This window comes from Motacilla alba, chromosome 3 (genome assembly GCF_015832195.1).
Source record: "Motacilla alba alba isolate MOTALB_02 chromosome 3, Motacilla_alba_V1.0_pri, whole genome shotgun sequence".
Taxonomy (NCBI): Eukaryota; Metazoa; Chordata; class Aves; order Passeriformes; family Motacillidae; genus Motacilla; species Motacilla alba.
In genome coordinates, this window is record NC_052018.1 from 90,630,476 (window position 1) to 90,654,970 (window position 24,495).

General features: G+C 43.2%; 1 protein-coding gene across 8 annotated transcripts in view; it reads left to right on the top strand.

Annotated features, from left to right (window-relative positions):
- Window positions 1-1,179: 1,179 nt before the first annotated feature.
- TRERF1 (transcriptional regulating factor 1) overlaps window positions 1,180-24,495 on the top strand; it is a 100,380-nt gene continuing 77,064 nt past the window's right edge. For 4 of the 8 annotated variants that reach the window (XM_038131063.1, XM_038131071.1, XM_038131070.1 and 1 more), the window contains exon 1: window positions 1,180-1,516. The gene's annotated coding sequence lies outside the window, so the exon portion shown is untranslated. The other 4 variants (XM_038131067.1, XM_038131065.1, XM_038131064.1 and 1 more) reach the window with 4 other exon arrangements.

The window sequence follows — 24,495 nt, forward strand, 5'->3', positions numbered from 1 at the left end:
ATCATACTTTTTCACTCTTGCTCTAATCTACACTGTAAATCAAAACAATTTCATAAAAGGTTAAATTATTATTTTTATTTTATATTTTACTATTCATAAAAGGTAAAATTATAAATGGGCCGATGAAGTGTCATGCAACCAGGAAACCAGGATGACCATAAAAAGAAAATGAGGCTGCTGGTAACCATTATAAAGTAAGGCTGAATCACAAATGCTAACACCAAAGATCTTTTTCTGTTCCAGTTATAACCCTTGAGAGTTTTGTCTGTTGGGGTTTTTTTCCCTCTTTGAAGGCAGAAGTAGGCCTATAACCATCCCCGTTTCAGTTTCTCTCTTCCCAGCTATGGTTTCTTACAGTCTGTCATTGTCCGTGAGCTTCAACAGAGCACTGCATAAGCTGTATGCATCACATATCTGTCCCCAAGATGTAAAATCCTTCCCCCCCGAGGGAACATTTTGGTGCAATCTAATGCAAATGCCGAGCCCAAGGGAAGAAGGACCGATGAGGTATTTCACCAAAATGTTTCTGCAGACTTAAAAAAAAAAAAAAATCATGTAGGACGACCAATGGCAAGGATCACTGACCACAGGAGCAAGTTCCTACATTGCTCGCTGTATTAGAGAATTAACTTCTAAATTAACCCAAAGCGGAGGAGCCGCCCTGGAGCCGGAGGCGGCCCCGGCAGGAGCAGCAGCCCTTCCCCGATCAGGGCAGGAGAGCTCCCGGGTGAGAGAGAGCCCGCCTTTACCGCGGCCACTTTTCCCCTCCGGCGCCCCGGGGCTGGGGGAGGCCGAGCCACAGCGCCCGCAGCCCCCGGGCCCGGCACGGCTGCCCCGCTCCGCATGACACCCCGGCGCCGGGGGAGCACCCCCTGCATCCCAGCCCCTCGGCGGCGGGACCCCCTCGGCCCCAGGGCTGGCGCGGTGTCGTCCCCCGGCGCCGCTGCCCGGGCGGGAGCGGGAGCGGTGCCCGGCCCCACCGCCCTGCGGCATGCGGCGGGATCCCGCGGCAGCCCCTCGCCCGCACCCCGCCGACCCGGCGGGAGCCGCTGACAGGTCGCCGCCAGTGGCCCCGGCACCTGCGCTGCGCTCACCGCCCTGAGAGGAGGGGCTGCCGGCCAGACCGCGGCGCGGCGGAGCGGGAGGGAGGGAGGGAGAGAGGGAGGGAGGCGGCGGCGGCGGCGGCGCACGGCCGGCGGCGGGCGGGCCCCCGGGGGCGGCGGGCGCCCCTCGCCCCGCCGCGGGGCCGGGCGGCCGCGGCGCCACCGACACCTTACTTCCTGCTTCGCTATCCGGGGCCAGACCCATCGCGGCGGAGGGATCCCGCCGCCTCCCGCAGCCTCCTCCCCCTCCTGCTTCTGCTTTTCCCGGCTCCCTGCTGCAAGGAAATTATTTGACAGCGATTTGCTGACACCGGGGATTTTTTTCGTTTTCTTTTTTTTTTTTTTTTTCTTTCTTTCTTTCTTTTTGCATCACGGACTCGGCAGCTCGGCGGGCGGGGGAGGCCGTACCGGAGGTAAGTGCCGGTGCCCGGAGCCTCCCCCGGCGCGGGGCCCCCGCCCCGCTCCGCTCCATGTGCCGCCGCCGCCGGGGTGGGTGCCGGGCAGCGCGGCCGCGCCGGGCCGGGCCGGGGGAGTGCGTTTCCTGGCGGAGCGATATTTGTTTACAGGATGGGCGCCGTACTGTAAGTGAAGTAGGACCGAGCCCGGGGCAGCTCCGTAATAAATTAATATCGCGGTCTGCTCCCGCCTCGCCGACACCGCCACGAGCCCCGCGCCCGCCCCCCTCCCCCGCCCGCCTGCACTTGTTGCAGACTTCGCGCCAGGTAGGGGCAACGCTTCGCAAGTTTCGTTTTTGCAGGAGCCGGGGCTGCGCTGGAAGGAGAGGAGGGGAAAAAAAAAAGGGGGGGGGGGGGGGTGGGGGAGGAGGGAGAAAAAGTTTGCAGCTCGCAGTTGACTTTCGGTCTGCAGCGCCGAGGCCCTGGCGGCTGCCGCCGCCTCCTGCCCGTGCGGGAGCGGGCGGGCGGGGGGCGCTGCCCGGTACCTGCCCGGGCCGGGCGGGCGGCGGGGCCGGCGCGGGGCGCCCCCACCGCGGCGCTGCTGCGAGTCCCGGGCGCCGCCGCGCCGTGCCGGGAGCAGAGGCGGGGAAGGGCGGCTCGGCGGGGCTCGCCGCGGAAGTTCTCCGAGCCGCGCTGCCCGTCACGGCCCCTGACACGAGTGGGCGACCCACGCGCTACTCCTCCCGTCCTTCGTCCCGCAGCGCGCTCGGTGCCGTCTCGGTATCAGTGTTGGGAGCGGAGCGGTGCCGAGGCTCGGCTGTGGAGCCCTTCCCGGGCGGCACCGCGTGGGGCGAGCTCGTTTCGGAGGAATGGGGATTTCTCCCTCCATTCCTGCGGGAGAGGAGTGCGCGGCGGGCTGGGCGCTGGCGGGGCGCTCCGGTTTTCTGGCCCGTCAGAATTACGGGGTGGTAAGGAACAAAAACTCTTAGCCAGGTGTTTAAATACCGGAGAGGCGATTTGCAAGTGAAATTAATCGGCAGTTAACCAGTTAATAAATGGATAATGCCTATTCATCCTTCTGCTGACTTTACAGAGTGGTTTTCACGTCTGCCTGTCAACTAACCAGGCTTGACTGATCGAGATGCAAACCTAGCCGGGTTATTGCCTTCATCCAGTAAAATCTGACCTGCACTTGCTGTCCTTGCGCATCAGTGCTGGTCGTCATTCATATAGTTACAGGTGAGGTTCGTACGTTCTTACAGACTGACATGATGGCAGCAAAATACATAGGATGACCCATAGCTTAAATATTTATGGAAAATATTGTGAAGTGTTTAACTGCATAATTAATGTTTTAAGCATGTAATCACTGAGGGGGGAGTTTTATGCTGTTGGTAGCTACAATTTTAATGTGGGTATGGGAAGAGGAGAGAGTTCACCTGGCAGGATTGGCCTGGCTGCTCGGCAGGGCCACTCTGCTGCCTGTACCCATCCTACTTGGGCCTCCGGCCTGCAGAGCTCCCTTGGGTATCAGGGATTTGTCTGCTGCCCTCACTCAGGGTATAGTGTCATGATGAAGTGACCCATCATTACAATGCCAGCATGTGCATGAGTTGTTCCTGCATGCTGTACATGCAGCTGATCGCTGTCATCGCTTATCTGCTTCGTGGTCTTGGACGTTCAGTTGGATCAGAATGGAACCATTGCATTAATAAGGTGCATCTATCTAGAAATAACCCATTTCGCTTCATTGCCCACTGAAGTGACAGAATCTAGTATGCCCTGGTTGGTACCTTACCTTTTTTCTAAGTGTTGTCCAAGGCACACATATAACAAAAGAAGGGCTGCTGCTTGCGTGCTCTATGCAGGCATACTATGCGGCTTTGCATAAAACAAATAAAGACTTTTCCCTAGAAGTTAGATAAGTGATTTTTCATATGAAGAAAATGTGTTGTATGCATTATTCTTTCTTCTGTAGAGGATACTTTGATAATCTTTGGAAAAATTAAAGGCTTAAATATAGCCTACTCAAAAAGTTTTGGTGCAAATGAACTCTCTAGAAACATCTGTTCTACCGTTGATTAGCAGCTTGTGTTTCTGAAGTTGGAGACCTCAGTGAGGAGCTGAGCCGCACTGTGGTGTGGTGGTCAAATCGGTGTGTCTTGAAAAGCCAAAAAAACTCAAATACAAGTAATGCACATCACTGTGAACCTTGGCCTGAGTGCAAACTGGAGAACTGGCCTTCTGGTGATATGATAACACTGGAGCTTAATCACACTGCTGTGACAGTGTATGTCCTGCTGTTGGCATTCCTCCCTGGGGAAGAGGGATGAGGCCACAGGTAGTTAGGCAGGCATCCTGCCTCCAGTGTTTAGTATCATGGGCCAACATGAGCATAAATAAACCACAGCATGACTAACCTCTCTACCTAACATTGACTCATGTTGTATTTCGATAGACTGAAAAAGTCTCCATGCCTAAGCCATTTCATTTTCTCAACCTGGATGTTACTGATGATGACCTGCCTATTGAGAGTCCTCCAGTATTCATTAAGACCATAAAGCAAGTCCTTGTTTTAGGGTTTTTTTGCTTCTGGGTAGCGCGCAACTAGCCTAGATAGAAAAAAGAAATCCCTAGATTTTAAACTCAAAACTCTGTTGCTTCTCTTCTTCTGGACATTTTAATTTTTGAAGTGATACAGTGAGGCTTGCTATTATAAATTGGGCTTATAACTTGTCTTCTGGCAGGGAGCATGAGAAAAGTATAAGAGCAGTTCTGTAAAGTACTGTAGGTTTCCTAAAACTAAAACAGTGAGTTAATATTTTGTGTGAATATTTTCACCTTTTTTTTTTTGTTTGTTTGTTTGTTCTAATCAAATAGGGGATGTGTCACCTAAAAACTTACTCAGCCAAGTGTTTGAGAAGGCCCTTCTCTCCCTTTGCCAATACTGTAATGGGACAGTGTAAAAAAGAAGGGCCCTGCGTTGTGCCTCCTTAGTATGTGTCATAATAACTGTGAGATAAGGCAGTTTCATTTCAGCTTCCTTAGAAATATGTATTTGTTTTTTTGGTTTTTTTAAAAAAAGCAAGCAGCGTTTGACAAACACGAAATAATGGTTGGTGTGGAAACAATTTGTTTCCTCCCCTTGCATTCTTTTGAGAGCTGAATAGTTCCAATAAAAAAATTATCATCAGAATTACAATTTTTCCTGTCCCTGAAATTAATGGATCCTTTTGCCTGCCCTCCACCTGAGAGGAGTAGGGAAAAGCATCTTCTAGTGCACATGTGAATTCTGCCTGGAGTAGCTGCCACACCCGTGGTTATTTACGTAAGGTGAGGAGCACAAGTGGCCACACTGACTTCCATGGCACTGCTTACAAGGGTAGAGCTACCGGGTGTGTAAGTGGGGAGGGGCTGGGGGGGCTGCATTCAAACCTAAAGAAAAAGGAAGGCAGCAAATTCCATATGCTTTGCTGGATGTGAAGTTACAAAACCTCTTCTTAACTTGTCCATCTCTGAGAAACCTATTACTGTAATCAGTTGCAGGGCTGTGAGGGGAAATCGGGCCTTCTAAGATAAAGACTAAAATAGCACATTCAAATATATTTTAAGAAAGGCGACTCTTCCTTCAAAGAGTAGGTCTGAACCTGGCTCAAAGAACAGTAGCAACAATTTTATTGGGCTGTTTTTTTGTCTTTAACAACTCTTTGCTTGAAACGAAGCAGATTTAAGAGATTTGCTGAAATTACTTTTGAGCAGCATGTGTTTAGGCACCAAGTTAACTTCTGGAGCTTGCGGGAGTATCTCCTGTTAGATCTGAAATGCCTAGAATGGGCTCCTGCACCATCATCTCCTTGCTGCTGCCACTGCATGTCCAGGCTGGCCAGGAGGACAAAGTGGGTGACACAGGCCGTCAGCAGCTCATACTGCCTCTGGTTCTTGTTGGTTTCTGTGGGCAGAAGGAATAGTGTTTTGATAGCAGTTTCTTTTCTCTCTTTCTCGCTTGCCTGTGTCACTCCGTGATGGTGGGGATGTGGGCTCACCTGTACCTGCTCAAAACAGCAGCAGAAAAAAACCCCAAACCATTGATTTGTGTGGGGAAAAACTGGAAAATGTGCTCAGGCTACAACCTGCTGCCACAGAAACTCGAAGGAAAATACATAATTATTGTTACTTTCTTCTTGAGAGCATAATGGTTTGGGGAACCCAGGACATGCTCTTATATATATGCCCTATTACTGTGTAATAGTGTGTGATTTAAAAAAAAAATTTAAACTCTTTGCATTAGAGTGGGGGTGTTGCAGGGTTTTGGAGTAGTCCTGGAGCGTTAGGTATATTTTGAGGTTCTGAGTGAAATGAGTCTTGTGGTTTCAGCTTACTCTGTAACAAAGAGTGATGTGTCGCACACAAACAGCCCACCTAAGTTTTCGTAACTGACTGATGATTTGCTCTGGAAAGACCCAAAATCCTGATATGAGGCAGAGTCAAAAGGTAGTTGATTTTTTTTTTTTAAATTCATTTTAGTTTGTCATTTTCCACTTTACAGTTTAAATTTTGTTAGAATTTCAGACAAATCACTTCTCTTCGGCTTCCCCTCCGCTGCTCAGGTGGGCTGTTGTCGCTTCCCAGGCACACGGTGACAAGTGCCAAGTTTCCACACCCCACCAGTGTCTAAAGCAGCCATCCTGGGTCTTGTCACAAATTTTCTCGTGTCTGTTTAGTTCAGCAAGAAAATGGTTTCTGTCTTTCCCTTCCCTCCCCTCATCAACTGCTCATGGTAAGATTTTTTTTATAGAGCCCGCATTGTGATGTGTCCTTGAAGTGCAGAGCTGCAAGGTTTTGTTTTCATTTGCCATTTTTTCTCTTCATGTTTAAAGTTCATTGTAGCTATAGCAAAGCAAGATGGTTGTAGATGGTCTTTTTTGATTCCTTCCCCCCCCCCCCCCCCCCACTTTCTGTGTCAAAAATCTCATGTTCAGTAAAAAGCAAAAACTCAGATTTAGGTACTAAAACTTACTCCAGCTAACCCTGGAGTGTAAAGACTGCAAAAATACAGATTGGGAAGGATTGCCCCAGCAAAACAGGTAGGTGTAAGTTAAATGTTAAATTATCAGCACCTCCTTTTTAAAGGATCCCTGATGGTGAGGTTTTTGTTCACGCCATCTGGCTAGAGCAAGGCTTACCAGGACTCTTAAAGGACAGGGGCCATTTGAGGTGCAGAATTTATATCAGGTACTTTCTTTTTAAGTGAATGTCAAATCCTAAATAATTTCAGCATCAGAATGTGCAAAAAAAGTACCCAACGCTGCAAAGCAAGTTTAAAACTTGAGAATGGCTGAAATCCTCTGTTAAAAAAAAAAAAAAAAAAGAAAAGTAATTTTTGTATTTGTTCTCTACTCCCTCCTCTCTTCTTCTCCCCCTTCTCCCTGCCCCCCAATTTTCATTGATGGGGAAGTTTCATTTCCTTTATTTATGTATTTTTAGTGTATGTGTGTTTGGGGGGTATGAGGGTAGATAGGAAGGAAGTCTGTGTTCTAGTTTTTATATTTAAAACTAAAAAATAGCTAATGCTCGTGTGTTTAGAAATGACTTTAAATACATTTTCCCCAGTAAACCAAAAATTCTGCTGGTGAATAGTAAATATTATTAGGGCATTGAGGGGTTTCGCAATACTTCTGTGTGGGTGAGGGTCCTGTCTGAGTTCCAGTTGTACTAGCAGGAAAGTGTTTTTCCTAGTACTGTCATGTGTCACATGCCAAATCAGATCTAGAAGTGCATTTTCCTGGAAGGATCTCTATTTACACTTGGAGGTTTATGCCAATTACAGCTACATTAGGCTTTTAAAAAAATTTTTAATTCCACACTTGACCTACATAGTAACTTCTTTCATTTTCTTAACAGAGCACCCACTACAATCCTGGAATGTCAGTGAGGTAAACCTGCTATCCTATGGCTCTAATGCATATGGGTGCTCTTGCAAGAGTATGATCTTAAGTGAGTCCTCATGAAATGAATGCTGCTAGAGCTTTGCATAACTTGAAATAGCCCTCTGTTCTCCAGGCAGAATTGAATACAGTTTATTGGGGAGCAGGAAATACGCCATGAAGTATGTTGTCCATATGTAATAATATTTTTTTCCTCAAAAGAGATCCCATGTACTTTAATTCTGAATACAGTTTTTAAATACTGCAGGTTAGGAAGTACTGCATTGCAAATTTGTGAAAGTTTGGAGGCATAAGATGAGGGGATTTTAATACACATTTTGATCAGAGACTAAAAGTTATTTGCTCTTTTGGGCGGTGCAGTGGTTCATGAAAAAGGAGAAGATAAATGGGGTTTCTTTGGCAAGTGTCTGGAGGTGCTGGGTGTTGGAGCAGGAGTGCTGCTGGCAGTACTGGACTTGTACCACCTGTGCTTCGTTCTGCTGCTACCTTCCTGTCTCTTTTCGCTGGTGGAGAAGATGTCCTAGTGGAAGATCTTGTTTGTACCAGAAAAAAACAACCCTGACTAGTAAATAGGGCTGTTGTTATTTTGTAAGCAGATTTGCTACCTATTTGCTCTTTTTGTGATGTTAAAATTAGCATTTTTAGCAACAGTAGCAGTGTGTTAAATAAAATAATGCATGCTGACCAGACTTTACATAGTTCACAAGTAGGAATACTTGGAAGACCCTACGTAGCTAAACTGAGCTTTCTTTTCCCTAAAATGTAGGCTGCCAAAGCCCTGAAATATTTAGGATATTGCCTTAAAGTTTTGTAAACATCATCTCAATTGCTTCTTTTTTGGTCTGCCTCTTTTATATTTTGTTTTATCCTGAGCGTGGAAGCTGGGCTTACCTTGCAGAGAGATGGTGGTGTTTGAGTTGGCCCCTTGCTGCTTTCAGCAAGGAGAGGGCTGCACGTTGCACTCTTTTGGGAGGCTGAAAACATCTTCACTGACTCCTAGGCCACAGTGGGCTGTGAAATAACCCTGAGCTCTGTAGCCATTACCAAAGCTGAGCTGGAGCCTGTAGTCACCTGAACCACAAGTACACGCCATGTATAGCTCAATGCTGAACGCAGGAGTTTTGTTGCTGCTTGTGCCCCTAGTATATTTGGAGGGAAATGTGTGGAAGCAGTTCAGATGTTAACTCACTGGCATGATTTTGGGGTTTTTTTTGGTTACCTTTCAAAAGCTTAAATGTAGTGTCTCAGAGGAACCCTTATGTATCTTGGTGAAACAGAAGAAATGCTTCATGTTCAGCCACACTGAGTGGTGCAGCTTTGTAAGAGACCTAATGCTTTGGCCTGCCATGCAGTTCAAATTCAAGCAAAGGTCTCCCATGTGGTTGCTTGCATGTGTCCTCCTATCTCTGTTTTGTATCTGCAATTTCAGTATATGCTTCCAGAATGATTTTTTTATTCATTTCCAATCATTCTTCAAAGATAACTGGCAAAAAACATCAGGCTGGTTGTGATTTTACAGCAGTAGAAGGTAGACAACTTTGATCTTGTTAAATTAATTTTCTTCATGTGTGGGCTGAGTGTGTAGTGAGCTGATTTAGTTTTTATTGATCACTGTAAAAACGTGAATTCAGCATCAGAGCAATGATAATAAACAAGTACTTGCAGTGATATTCTAATGAGTTTCTGGCAAAAATAAGGTGGAAAACCATCTCAGAGACGGACGTGCTTTAGTGCTGAGATGCTGAACCAGGGTACTTTATTTGAAAGGGTTGAGTAAAGCTGTTTGAAGTTCTAACTCTCTCCCTGGCAACACACTTGCCGCGAGCAGGAGCTTGCCAAACGGGGCAAGATGCAGTCTTTTCATGGAGGCATTTGAGTGTCAGAAATGGCATTCTTGCCTCTGTCTGGAAGGGCTTTCACCCCCCGATCACGCCAAGGTAAGACAGGTTGTCAGAACCAAGTGTCTGCTTTGTGAGAAGGTGTCTCTGAGCACAAGCAGTGAAGCACTAATGACCTTTCTGTCCCCATCCGCAGGAATGCTCTGCAAGCCATCGCCATGTGTTCCAATAGGTCTGCATGGCAAAGCGTCAGGTACGGAGCGGGGGAGTGGAGAGAGGTTTCTAAATTAGCAGGCAATTTATGTCTGGAGAAGTGAGATTCATATTCATAATTACGTTAAACACATATTCCTGAGTATGGCAGGGGCATATATCTATTTAAGGTGGCAGTAATTCCTCTAAGCCAAAATATTTGCTGAAGTATGGGCAGGCAAATTCTCTCTCATTCTTCCATTGATGCTGTGTTTCCAAGACTTGAAGAGGTTTCTCAGTTGTGATGGTGAACAGTGATTCTCTGTATTTTTTTTTGTCAGTTAAACTTGTTTCATGCTGTCAGAGTTCAGTAGATTGGTATGTAGATCCAGCAGACTGGATCACAATGAAAAAGTATTGCTGCTATATGTATGATTTTGATAACATTAGAAAATGAGAGGTAAAATTTTTTTAAAGTTAGGAAAAGATTTTTTTAGGACTATGAAATTTTCTAAGAGATGGCTTATAATTAACTTTAATACTTTTCTAAAGTTGCTGCTATTATTATGAAAGAGCATGAATAAGAGAATATGCCTTGCAGGTAAAATGAAAAAAAGATTTCACCGTTTATATACTTGAAAACCAAAGATGCATTGCAGAGGATGAATTTTACTGCTTCTATATTGCTTGTAGTAAAAAGTTGGTCTTTGAAGTTGAAAACAGCTTTAGATTTAAAGAAATAATACACCTGAAAAGGGAGGTTCACAGAAAAAAGACACTGGATTAAGTACTGTTTTGTTAATGAAAAGAATGTAAGTTAAGCCAAATGTGGTTGCCTGCATAGTAAGGTACTGCTTAACATGAGTGGGAATGATAAAATAAAGTCTTAGCAGACTTTTATTTCAACGATTTCCAACTTTCAGAAGTTTTAATCTGGACGTTGCATGCACATACATAAACGATAGACTAATACCACAGAATTACTCTAATTTTGAAAGGAGCTGTACTTTGATGCTGGAAGTCTGTCAGCATACAATCCCTAGGCTAACTGCTTGATCGTTAGTTGAAGTAGGGGTTCATTAAAATAACTTGGGCTCATCTGGTTTTAAAGGCCACCTCTCAGCCAGTAGGCAATGGACCAAAACTAGTAAGGTTCAGTGCAGATGTTATAGGGCAATGGCACATAGATTACTACATAAAGCTGGCTGATGGGAAGGCTTCCGTTGGATTGTGTGCTCAGTATTGGACCAGATTTTTCAATTTTTAGTCATCTGCAGCAATGCCTGCTCTTGTTATAGTTGGTTGAACTACCTGTGTGACTGTTTGAAAGAAGGTGCAAGGTTGGGTCTGCGTATGACTGACTGCAGCTCCTTGTTGTAATTATTGTACTCTGCAATAATTGTATTCTTCTAGTTGAAGTATCAGAACTGCAAAGTGGATGATGGGCTTCAGTTATGTAAGGAAAATCCTTACATTTAAGCCCCACTCTATCCTTTGCATAAACAGCTCTTTTTTTTTTTTTTCAGGTAGAACTTTTACTTTCAGGTTATTTCTGGAAAATCCGTACTGTTAATTATGTAAATTACAAGAAACGAAAAAAGAGAACAAAAGAGTGGGGCATCTTATTTTAGGCTTTAGCAAATGCAAAGTCATACATGGCCATTACAGCTATCTAGAATATATACCTGCATTGTTCTGCTACTGCTTTTGTTACTAGTAAAACTTAAACTGGGCATTTCTTGCAGGCTTTGTACGTTACATTGCCAAATGTGGGAACCGGGAAGTTTTTCCAGTAGCAGGGTCAGCTTGTGCCCCCTGGAGAGTCCCTCCCTGCAGGGCTCCTTCCTTGCATACACAGAAGTTTCTTGCTGAAAGCAAACGTAGGGCTTTCTCTTTTTGGTATGTTTGTTTTTATGCTGTTGTCGGCAAGCATGCGTTTTCTTAGGGCAATCCTCTACAAGAGAAGCAAGTTTTTGTGCCTGCACTTTTTGCCTGTTCAGGCAGTAAGAAGCTCTCCTTGAATGGAGGAAAGGCAGATTTCACACCTGCCTGCTGATCAGAGAGAGAGGAGAATAGAAGAAGTGGTGTTTGAGTGAATGAACAAACTTTCAGGCTGACTCAGTGATACATGTACAGGGTACGCTGTAAGGATTAGTCACCAATTTACGGTAAATCTGTGTGGTGCTTGCTGGGGATGTGTCTCTATGGAGCTGCACTTAGCAAGCCTTGTAGACTGAGAATGCAGGTAAATGTTATTTCCACAGTATTTTCCCAGTGAACAACAACAACAAAACGCAGTGAAACTCAAAGGCTTGTAAATTACTAAGCTAAAGGCAAAAAAAAATCTTTTGGCTATCTCATGGTGCTGCTATCTTCATCTGTGAAACTGGTAGGAAAATGAATAAATTATGCAACGACCTCTTTTTTACTATTCAGAAACCTGTGCTTACATGTTATTAGTACTGTTCTACCCTGTTCTGTGCAGGTTGGTTTTATCTCGGGTTGTTTTTCTTTCAGTAGGTAGGTTTCAAGCTGCATTTGTGTAAAACACCAATTTACATTATGGCAACAGAATAACAATTACAGGGAAGGATATTCATCTGTTGAAAACACTATTTTCATTTGCCAAACAGAAATTTCAGGAAAATTACCCTCCAGGTTGAATTTTCTTACAAATGTTCTCAAGTTCTGAAATTATTTACTGGCAGAATAGGTAAGCACAGCACTTACAGCAGGGGTCCTATTAAGAAGTTACTTCTTTGGGGGAAAAAGTGGGAGGTTTAATTGAAGGAAAGTTATTATTTTTAAAAAACAGTAAAATTTTTCTGCAGCATTTCTTGAGTTACCCAAATTTAGGGGTTTTTTTGTACTTTCAGATTGTTCTTTAATCAATTTCTTCTGTTTGACTGAAGTTTTTTGTTTGTTTGTTTGTTTGTTTGTTTGGGTTTTTTGGGTTTTTTTGTTAATTTAGCTGAGCATCTTTCATAATTCTAAGATGCCCTTTCTCTCTGATCTTCTGACCTGTTTTGCTTGGCTTGTTTAATCTGTCCTTAGAGAATAGTTAATTTCTGCAATAATTGGACCAAAAAATCCTTTACAGCTGCTAGAGCAAGATTTTTTTTTCTATTCTTTGTTTAAAATTACTTCCTCCAAAATAAAAAAAAAAAACCCCAAACCAAACATCTTGTTGAAGAGTGAGAACCAGGCTGTGCTGGCACTGCTGGGTGGGACAGTGCTGAGGGTGCGTGCCTGTACAAGTGGTTTGGCTCACCGCTCTCCCAGTGAGCTGATCCTGTCGAAGGCTTTGAGTCTTCTGAAGAGCAGGAGTGAAGGCTGAAAGCATTATTAAGTTTTGGGGTTATCTCACACTGTTTATTTGAAATGGAAGCCAAGCAATTTACATATCTCTGTATCTTGGATCTGAAAAAAAAAAGATTTTTTTTTTCACTAGCCTTGTGTGGAAATGACATCACAGCTTGCATTAGCCATGCTAAATTCAGAGGTTTTTTCTCCTCCCTGTTGGGTTATTAACTGAGCATTAGCTCTGTGCTGCAAGTCTTTCTTTGCTGACTGTGGCACATTGATAACTTCATCGTAAATGCTCCGAGTTTTGTGCAATGAGGAGAAATGAAGATCTGGTGTAAAGCCTTTTGAAACTGGTGGCAGTGTAGCTCGTTTCCTTGCTGTGTGTGCTGCCAGACTGGGTGGCCCCCTAATGCCGCGCTGCTCCCAGGATCCCTGCTGCAGCGGAAACATCCAAAGGACGGCACTGTGCCTTTTGGCCTTTCTAGTGACCAGATCAGGAGTTTGCTGTGGCACATTGTTGGGTAGGTTATGTCCCCATAGCCCTACAGGACAAAACCTGCCCTTGTGAGACTGATTAAGTTTTGTACTAAAGCTCTTATGTTGTTGCTGAATGTCCCATGTGCAAAGCTGAGCTCCATGTCAGGGAGTTGAGGGCTCCTCATCTCTACCAGAAATCTGCAGGTTTTGGAGCTGCCCTTCTGGGGTTGATGTAGGGCTACAGCTGTGGCAGAGTGTAAAATGGAGGCATAGGGGTTTCCTGTGAGAGCCTGAGGACCTGGGAGGAGGAAAACAATAATCAAATTAAAGTTGACATTTTGAAAAGTTGATTGTTGTGTTTTTAATCATAAAGCAATTTTTAAAGTAAGTCACTTCCCAGAGGAAAAAGAAATACATTAAGAAAAGGGAGAAATGTTGAATTTGTGCATTTGAGTGCAGTAGACTGGGTAGCGAGCTGGTGGTGGTACCAATGTGCACAGAGACAAAAGGACAACTGTTGTTCTAACTCTCCTGCTAAATTTCCAGCCATAATGCCCTACATGTAGAGCATTTAAATTTATCTTTACAATTTTGGGAGAGCTGAGGCTATGGGGATGGGATTCATTCCAATAAGTTTAAAAAACCACAAAAAACACAGCGAAACAAACTCATCTGACACTTCAATGGATGTGGAGAGATTTCCCTTCTTGTTGTGCGTGTCAATCAGCATCCTCTGCCCTGGGAGAAAGGCAAGGAGGCCTCCAGGTACTTCCCGCAGGAAGACTTGTGGGAACAGCTTTGGATTGGGCTCATGGCATGCAAAACTTACCGATACCCATTCACACACTTTGTATTTTTTTACGTCTCTTTTTCTGCCATAGCCAGGAGCAAGGGGATGCAGGAGGAAGAGCTGAGGGATGTGCTGGGAGGGCACGCGTTGGTGTAACCCTGCGCGTTTTAGCGGTCAGTGCTCGCACACGCCACGGAGCTGGTTCAATTACTTGTCTCTTTTAGAGCTTGTGAGGGGCACTTCATTGCTGCAGTTATTTGTATAGCCATATGCTGGTTTTTTTTTCTTACATATGTTCTCTGATAATTGTCAGTAGCAGGTGCCTGTGAGCCAAGGCGGAGCGGTATTTAAAAATCAGATGCTTAATGGGATTAAATAATTGTGCAAGTTAAGCACCAGCAAAAAGACCAGGTTGAAAGCATTGGCCTCTGAAGGTCGTGTTCCTCGTAGAGCATCAACATGGTTGGTAGCAGTGCTGGTCTTTCAGTTCCACCATCCAATATTAGAGATGTGACCTTCAAGAAGTAGTCAAGATGTCTAGTTTTGGGTCTTTATACGTGGTTTGGCTAAATCAGGAAAAACGCAAAGTCCCTTCTGATGTGTGTACCAGCCCCCAGGAACAGAATTGGATGTGTGTTGCATCCCTGCTTGGTGACTGGAGCAGTACAGGGCTGGTTGGAGATGTGACATGAAATCTCAAGTCTGGCAGACTCCCACTCTTTGAACCTGCCTTTTCCACTGTGTTTGTCAAGCATCCCGAGCTGTTCAGGTTGCATAACTGGTTGCTGTTTCATTGCATGTTTGTGCATTGGGTCTGACAGATCATTGCTGTGATAGTAGTTGCTGATGTTGCATCTCCTTCCATCATCTGAGAAACAACCACTGAGAGGAGGATTTGGGGAGACTTGTAGTCACTCTGGACTTGGAGTGATGCAGCTGTGTCCACTGAAAATCATTCTGGGGCATGACCAGAATCCCCTGTTACCCATGATATTGCTGTCACATCATCTTCATATTTCCACAAACAGCTCTCTGAATTACCACTCCTTCTGTGTTTCAGTTGGGGGAAACTGGGTGTAGCAGATGTCTAGGTGACCAACAAGTCAGAAGTATCTTGTATTTCAAAGTGTCAGGAAAGACATAACGCCCCTAACATTCTTGGGGGGGGTGTTGGTTTGGGGTTTTTTTTCTTCATTTCTGGTAAAGAACTAGTGAAATATAGAGCACATATGGAAATGGCAGACGTTGTTGGGTTTTTTTATTTTTTTTTGTTGTCCTTGTTTCTAAAATTAAGCACACAGGAGTTTTGTGAGATCTTGCAAAGAATTTAAATCATATTGCACAGTCATGTGTTCAAGGAATCTTTTTAATCTAGTCACATATATAGTGAACAGATCCAGATTTTGAAAAATACATTGCAGCAAGGAGAGGTAAACCAAACAGGATAAAGACAAAAGGCTGCTAAATATTTTTGACTGTACTTACCTAGTTTAGTTTGCTGCCAGTATTCTGTTTCCTTTTTGTTTGGTTGTCCTTCATGTTCTTCCTATGTAAGAAAGAAACCTGCGGTATGAGCTGTTCTGCTTATCCCTTGCATAATGTTGGCAACTGAGAATTGGATCACACGACTTAAAGTAGGTCTGTCTCTGTGTCAGAAAACTAACAGTTTCTCCTTCCTGTGGGTGGGCAATCCATGCACAGGGGTAGTAAGCTTTTATTCTGCCATGGTGTTTCTGTAGTATGTTTCTGAGCTGGATCGTAGGAGGAGGAGTGATCTCACAGCTTGACCACAAGTGCACTTGGCAGTGCTCACATGGGCAGAGCTGGTTGCAGAATTTGGGTCAGCGGGACAGTATCCTGGTGAGCTGTCTGGCACAGGACCCTCAAAAACCAACTAACTCTATTAATTTACCCTAATTCATGCTATATATGCAATAGACAAAACTTTCTTGGATGTTTTTACTTCTGCATCTGTAAACCATCGACCTTGGACTACTACAAAACCTTTGAAATCATTTTGATGGCATGTCCTACACCACTTCATAGCACGAGCTACTCGAGTCAGACACGCTGAAGTCAAGTTTAGGCTTTGTAACTGAAAGGATGTACAGCACATCATGCAACTAACTGTACATGATTATTTTACTTGTTTCTCATGGTGAATTTAATGAGGAAGTCGTGGCAGATATATACACACGCATGCACAAGGCAGATCTGAAAGCAGTGAATACAAGCATATATGCATTGTGTTGTAGTTGTTTTCTCTTGGGGGTTTTGTTATTGTTGTCCCTTTCACAAACTGTGAACCTGTAATTTTTCGTGTGCTGTTCTTTCGCCCTCTCTCCCAGAGAGGCTCAATCTATCATGTTAAAAGAAATCAATAAAAAGTCTAGAGGTTTATTTATAAAGTAGAGCATAGAGAGAGGGTGCAAAAATTCCATTAAAATGGCAGTTTAGCACTAGCTACATCTCTTTGGGACTAAACTCCAATATTTTAAACTATTAAAATTGTTACAAGAGTGCTTTTAAAGTGCCACAAATCACAGTAAAGCTTTCTAGCTGAAACTTGCCTTTATATAGTGCACTAGAATTTAGCTTGTATATGTTTTTAGAGTGTCTGATGGATGCTGCCCTCAAACACCATTTTAGCATCCATTTTAGAGCTTTATTACAGTTAATAATCTTACAGGTTTATCCTCAAGGGGAAATACATGAATGTAAGAAGTCAGAATTTATTTTCCTTCAGAAATGTGAGTGTATGTATGTCTTTGTGCAGATGCAACTCTGAGCAAATTAATTATTTCTGAGAAGTCTGTAGGCTTCTAATATAATTCATCAGGATTGCCTAGCTTGGCAGATGCTACTTGATTACAGGAACTTATAAATTCCAGTAGCTGTGGGCTATTTTATGACATAGCAGTTTTCACCAGTGATGTGATGGTCATCTCTTCCATGTTTTCTATCCAAAGAAATAAATGTGTCCGTGTGCTCATAAATATGATGCTAGAAAGTTTATGGGATAGTGTCTGTGCTGTACCTCTCAAATATCAGAAGTAGTGTGTCTGAAGTGTAAGCTTTGCCTCCACTCAGCATGTTTGTGAATTTTTTTAATAGCTGAAGAAGATTGATCTTGAAACTGTTGAGTGTAAAATGTAAATGGCGCTGTATAGTTTTGTGTTGTACCATCTTCTATCCTGAGATAAAATTGTTTCTAGTGGAAATGCCCTTTATTTACTTCCAAAAATACCCAGAAAAAAATGGTGAACTCTTATTTAGGCCAAAGGTAGGCTTCTCCTTCCCCATGAGACAGTGCAGGCTGTTGGAGAGCATGGCTCTTGGTAGGGGCCATGGGAGCAGATTACATAAATGAACATGGCAGAAGGCAAATGAGAAACTCCAACTCACCACACATTTGTGTGTGGTAAAAATATGCACCCTGTCACACAGTCATGTCTGTACATACAACTCAGTAACCCATTTCATTGTTCCTGCATTGTTCATCAATTTTTCCTTTTCTTACTGATCCACAGCCAGTTCTAGCTTGCTTCTTGCTATTGGTTGTGAACATTTGCCTCTTTCCTTGCTATGTGGAGTAAAGTAATGATCCCAGCAAGCTTAAAAACAGCGAAGCTATTGACACTGCCCTTTCACTGTTAATTCACATCTGAAGTTTCAGAAGAAGGGCTCTAACTTGTGTAGTTTCTGTGTGGTGGAGATGCTAAAGGTAAACTACTAAAGCTTACTTTTCTAAGCACAGACAGCTAAAATCTTTTCTGTAAGGTGCTTCTCAGTGTGGAAAAGGAAAGCCTCTAGTTGTGTTACACAGCCCTGAACAGAAGTGATGGTTAGCATCTCTGCTTTTGAAAAAACAAGCAAGTGATGTTACTGAGGATAAAGCAGAACAGCATCATTCACAAAAATTAGTTTCCTATGAAGTCTGAAGTCAGTGGCCCACTGAAACTGGGATTGCAGGTGGGGTAGTTAGGTTTGGCCAAATTGTGTTTGCCGCCAGCTAAGGCTGGCATCCCAACTCTGCTCTTCTGTTTGAGGGGCTCCTCCTCCTTCTTCTTCCTCCCCTTGGGCTTGCTCAGGCATGTTGGCACCCTCACCTCTTGGTGCTGGGCAGTGCTGCTGTGCCCAGACCTGTGCCAAACACTCATGTAAGGGGGAGAGTCTAGTGAGAGATGTGGGAAGAGGCTAGTGTGAGAAGGCAGCAGAGCCCAAAGCCTTAAGCTGCAGCTTTTGGAAGGCATTTGTGAGGTCAGGGTGCTGCAGCAGTGTGGAGGCTGCCTGAGATCATTTAGGAAGTATGATGTCCTTGAAGAGAAATGAGGTTCTCCTCTCACTGTGCCATGCTCACAGAGCTGTTGTGGCTCTGACTCCCTGACTGTGTCCCTGTAGGCAGAGCAGCCGGTCACTGAGCTTTGAACATCCTGTAGTTCAGGCCACTAGTTTCCATTTCTTCTCCTTCCTCCCAGCGGTGGACATGTCCTGAGTCTAGCAGGATGTTTGTCTCCTTGCTTGCACCATGGACCTTGTGCAGATCGAAGTAAAAAATCTTGACGGAGTGTTGGTGGTTGTCGGTGCTGTCCTTGAGGAGAACGGGCCTGCAAGGCGAGGCTGAGCTGGCTGTGAGCAGCTGGCACACACTTGGTGTAACAGGTTAAATCTATTGTTTTGGATTGCTTCTGCTTCTAAAATGTCCTTGGGAAGAGCACTGCTTTTAGCCAACTGCTGTTGGGGTGAGTCTCGTCATACACTGGCATCTGGTCATAGTCTTTGTGCTGGCTTGGGGTGTCAGCCAGCTCCTAAAGAAAGCCCCCCAGTCCACCTAGCTAGATTTTTCCTGTTATATTTCCTATTATATTTCCTATTTGGGGCATGCTGGTGCCCTACTTTCCCCATTGGGGGTGGGGGAGGGGGGTGGTGTGAAGCCATTTTTGTGGGTTTGCCATAGTGTGGAGGTGGTGTGTTTTAGGATGTTGTGATGACTTTGCTGAGTCAAACAGCTGTCATGTAGCTGCTGGTGACTGGAAAGGATTGTCCTCCTGCAAGTGTGATTGGGGTCTGATTGTCCTAAGTGTGACTCTCTTGAGGCACTTAAGTCACTATTTAACCAAACTGGCAAAACCGCATGTCTTTGGCTTCAAGGAGTTTTCCCCCCTAGGTCTGTTGATCTTACCCTTTCTCAAGATGCTGTGGGAATACCTGGCCCTCCCCTGTGCTTGGGGTTGAACCCACAGTCAGTGAGGGAGGGCTCTGTCAGCTTTTCTAATGCTTATGGCAGAGGGAGGAAGTGGTAGATACCAATCTTGCCCTCTCGCACAGCCTTCCACACGCATCTTGCTGCTGGTGGCCACCCAGACTGTCCCCTAGAGATGCTGTCCTACCATGACTAATTTCCTGGCTTCTAATTTGAAAATGCAGTTATCAAAGTTGTGCCAAGTTCCAGCTTTTGTTATATATGAAAACCTAGAAAGCATACTTCTGGGAAGAGTTGTTGGAGATTGGTTGGTTTTGGGTATTTCTGGTCACTGGAAGACAGGAAGGGGATTTGTAAGTGTTGAGAATTTTACTAATTTAATTGCTGTACCTTGATTTCAAAGTCAAGACTTAAGTGCATTGGAAGTAGTAGATGCAAAGTCTGTAAGGTACAAAGACTAATCGAAGCTGTGATTGTTAAAGATTTATACTGTCACTTGTAATGCCATAAAAGCTGAATATGATTGGTGAGATAATCAACCTGAGGGATAAACAGATTATCTTTCTTCTGTTGTTTATACAAATAGTTTTGTTTGTAGTATTTTGTGGACAGCAGTATTTAATGACCGTGCATGTTAGACATAACTGTTAGTTAAACTTCCTTGGGAAATATTTTAACTAATAGATGTACAAGCATGTGAATGTAGTAAATTCTTTATGAATTGTTTTCCCAGCTATAAAAATGTTCTAGTTAAGGGAAATAACTTTTCTTAGTAAGTAAATATTACTCTTAAGGATAAGATTTTGTATTTTCTTGTGTGTTTTTCCTTTGGGATATGTGTGTGTGTTTTAAAAAAGAGTGCTAAGTGAATAAAAATTCATGCTTGGAGTATTGGTGAGTTGGTAGTGCAAGGTCAGATATTTGTATTACTTATATGACCACTAGTTTAAAAATAAACAAATTCTAATATGCATTTCATGTATATAAACAACTACAGATGCTGTAAAATACAAGGCACAGAGTAGAATAACAGAAGTAAGCTTTAAATGTAGATGCACAGAATTAATTGAGATGGCTGGGGAAGCAGTTTTAGAAAAACAGGTATTGAGATGGCTCCTTTCTTTATTTGAGCAATTCAAATGTCAGAAATTGACAAGAAGGAAATTTTTATGGCTTGTACAGTTTCAGTATCTGAAAACTGTTTTTACCAGATTTTGCATTTATTGGTGGAGCTATAAATAAATGCCGAATAATTTTGCTGGGCTTCATGGAGTTTTTGCAGATCGGTATCAGCCCAACAGCTCTCAGAATCTGGCCTCACTTTCTCCTTGGCTGGAAGAGACAGTCCTTAAAAACTGTGGCAATACTAGCTGAGCATTAATCTTACACAAATTGGTTAATGAGGGGCTTTTTTGTTTTGTTTTTAATTAAAAGATGCCTTTTTTTCAGACAGACAGTTTCCTGGGAATGCTGGGAGAATCAGTTAACTAAGCAGTTTCCCATTACCAGTCTTAGTCCCAGTTTTTGAAAAAAGCAAAATACAACCTGCCCCCTGCTCCGACCTCTGAGAAGCCCACCAGACAGACAGCCTTTGCTCTCCAGGGGCACCTCCTGAGGGAAATGTGCAGCACAGAAAACTCAGCAGTTTGGTTAATGACATAAAGGGGAAAATAAAGTTCTTGGTGTTTCAGTGTGGAAATCAAAAGGGAAATATCAAGGTGGGCTGTATGTTAGCCTAAAAATCAACATTAGGAAGTTCCTTGAATAGTATGAACTCAGCTTTTTTTGCAGGGAACTGCTTTTAGATTGCCTGGCTCTTTAGGAATTGGTTGATAAATTTTAATTTTAGCAAAAAAATGAGTCAGTCAGTTACCTAAAATAACATTTTTGTTAATGCCTTGCCCCAGCGTAAAGCATTTGAAGTTAAAAAAAAAAAAAAACACTTTTTTTTTTCTGTATTTCTTCTGTCTTTAAAATTGTCTCTGTGATCTGTGAAAGCTGTGAAATGGTTGTGACACTGACTATCTTGACTTAAGCCCTGTATCAAGACTCCACGGCAGGGAGTGCAATCAGGCGATAAGCAGAGTAGTGAAACACGTCTTCATTGCTGCATACTCCATGTAGCTGCTTGCTGGGCCTTTCCTCGTGGGCTTTTGCAGGATCAGGACCAGGAATTAGCTTCTCCATACACTGCTTGTGACCCTTGACTGAACAGGGTAAAGGAAAGAAAAGCTGGACTGTGTACTCACAGAGACATAGCAAATAAGAGGACAGTTCACCTTTTATTTTAGCTTCTGGAAGTGCAACTTTTATTGAATTGCTGTTAGGGGAGGCTTGGTGAGATGCAAAATGGACTTGTCCTGACTGCCTCCAGTGATCCCAGTGCTGTGGTGCCTGTCCTGTGTTTCTTGGGTTAAGAAAAGTAAAGCGAGGCAGCAGGAAGCAAAGATGTAAACTTCTCAGAAGCAGAAGGAAAATAATGACATCACTGGTTTTTTTTCAAACTTTGAGCAGTCTTAAAGTTCCAGAGGTGTTTTCATCATATCTATTTCATGAGGAAAAATGTGTATTTTTCATAGCACTTGATGTGATCATATTTTTAACTTTTTACAGTGCTGGCATTTACAGACGTGGCAACTGCTTTGAAATAGTGTTTCTTTTATTATAGACCTGATTAGTTGGGGGGGAATGGGAATTAGAAATTTTTATAACAAGTACTGAGTACAAAATATCTTCCGCTTTTATTTCTTTTTATTTGAAGTCACTATGTGAGGTGCATGTTATCCACTGAAAAAGAAGTACATGAGGCAGTTGGAATTCAGCATTCTTGTGAAGTAATTTGTTTCAACAAGGAAAAGGCTGTGAAACTTCTAATAAAAAGTAAAGAAAAGTTCTGAAAGTTTCTGACTCTGGAAAACCACTTTTTTTTTCTTCTGAAAATTTTACTTGTTGGGGTAATTCTTTAAGAAGGCTGAACTGCTTTTGAAAAAAAATGATGCTGAATGAATATCATGTATAATACAGAAGCCTTTGTAGGGTGTTCACTGACCTACCTAAAAAGCCCAAGAGAGATAATTACAATCTCCGGTAGTCTACATGTAAATGCATTTTGCAAACGATTTTCCTTGCAAGAAATACAAACCGGTTACATTTTGGAATCTGTACGTATGTGGAAAATGGACTGTAAAGAGATGCCTATTTCAGGCAATTTTTGATGAGTTCCATATTAAAAAAAATAAAATTATGGCATATTAAATTATTAGGCGTCTTTACTAGGGTGTAAGGAAGATTTATAGTGCAATGAAATATTGCTGCAGCCTAATTTGGAACTTGACAAATCTGGTTTTATAGGGTTGAATTATAAGGGATACCTCATTACTTGTGGGGAAAACTTTTATTGTTATTTTTGGCACCCTGGTCTTCTCTTTGGTTGAGCTGTGCTCTGTAGAAGCTGCTTTGGGCAAGATGTCTCAGCTGATCCGTTTTCAAGGGAGCTGTGCAGGATGAAGTCATAATTAAGGATCACATCCTGGCAGGCCTTACTTACCACGTGTGGTTGCTGATTTCAAGTTAAATGCTTGCAGTCCTCATTTCCCTTGGTCAGAAATGTAGTTTTTCTTAAAATCACAGATTTGTACTTTATTGTGAGATGCTCCTTACTGATAGTGAATATCAGATAGTCTATACAGTATCAGTAGTTATAGAAAATTTAGCTCCACCAAAATTACATGTCTGCTGCCTTTTTTTAAATCCTCTGCTCCTTTCTTCTGCATGCAGGCCTCTTGATTGCACAAGGGGTGCTTTGAGCTTAAAGTAAGAGGCAATTTATGTGGAATATGACCTGGCATTATGGCTTGCAGCAGTAAATAGAGAACATTAAAAAAATCCCATTCTTTTTTCAGTTTAGGTAGTCTATAAAAAATTTGGGGTAGCAAATACTTTGGTCCTCTTTGGAGTCTGCTGACAGTATTCATACAGTGCTGTTTACAGCTTCTCAGTTGAGAAAAAAAACCTGGAAACTAAGTTTGTGCATTCAGCTAAACTGAAGAGGAAATTTTACCTGGAAATAGTATTTCTTCATAGGGTAATACAGAGTTTCTTGTGTGCATTGTCTCCCCCCCTGGACTGACATGCAGAGAGACTGAGCTTAAGCAAAGTGCACACACATGTAACTACAGCCATATATATGCCTATACAGGAGCATGTGACAAAGGAAAAAGTCACAGGCTTTGAGTTCAGACAATAAATCTTTTGAGGTCCTTTTCTCCTCATTTCTGTGCTGGAGAAGTCTCAGCTTCTCCTGATGCTGTGTGTTACCTGACTCTGTGGCTCCACAAGTGTGCTGTGTGAGGTGGTGTTGTGCCTGCCATATGGGAGGAGCAAGGCATTGCTGGATGGCTTATGTGGTCAGGTATGAGTAGCAGAGGAAGTGTTTGCATTTCGGAGACTCTCATATTGAATACCTAAATGCCCTGCTGGCAAGCACGGCTTCATACGTTTAAGGAGAGTCGCAGTTTGGTGTATGTTGAATGTGCACTATGTTATGCACTTAGCTTCAACTATAAACCATTTGCTGAGTTTTAGTAACTCTGATGTTTAGTCTTTGTCCCCCCCTCCATGTTTAGACATTAGTAGCCAAGTATTTTGCCTCTGAATGTAGCCTTAAGTTGCACTTTTTTCTGATGTAGTCATCAGATCAAATTATTTATAAAATGAGGACATCCTTTTGGACTTCTTGTGTAAACAGTCTTTTAAATATGTGCACAAGCAGAGAGATTCTTCTCTGTTTATCCACAGTTGAAGGCTAAACATTAATAAATGCTAACATTAAATAGTGGGGTTTTTTTCCCCCTCGTTCTTCACTGAAGTTTTCCCTTTAAGGTTCAGATTCCTTCACTAGATTACCCAAAGAACTTTCCCCTTACCCTTGATCAAGATACTGGTTGTAGTATGTCTCTGCTACTGTGATTATTGTGAGTTAGAGTAAGCAAGTGGTTTCTCTGGAGTGGTTCCTGCTGGACAGGTATTCATCAAAACCAAGTCTGCAATGCTGGCACATGTGTTTGAGGGTAAATCTACTGTCTTCAGGCAGTATGGTGACTCAAGGACTCTTAATTCTGGAATTACCAGTGAGTACTGGAAATATGCCACCAGCTCAACAGAATACCATTTGAAATTTCCTTGGAGCCAAGTTTGTCTTGGGCTTGGCTTATTTCTAAGATATCTCAACAGGCAACACATTTGTA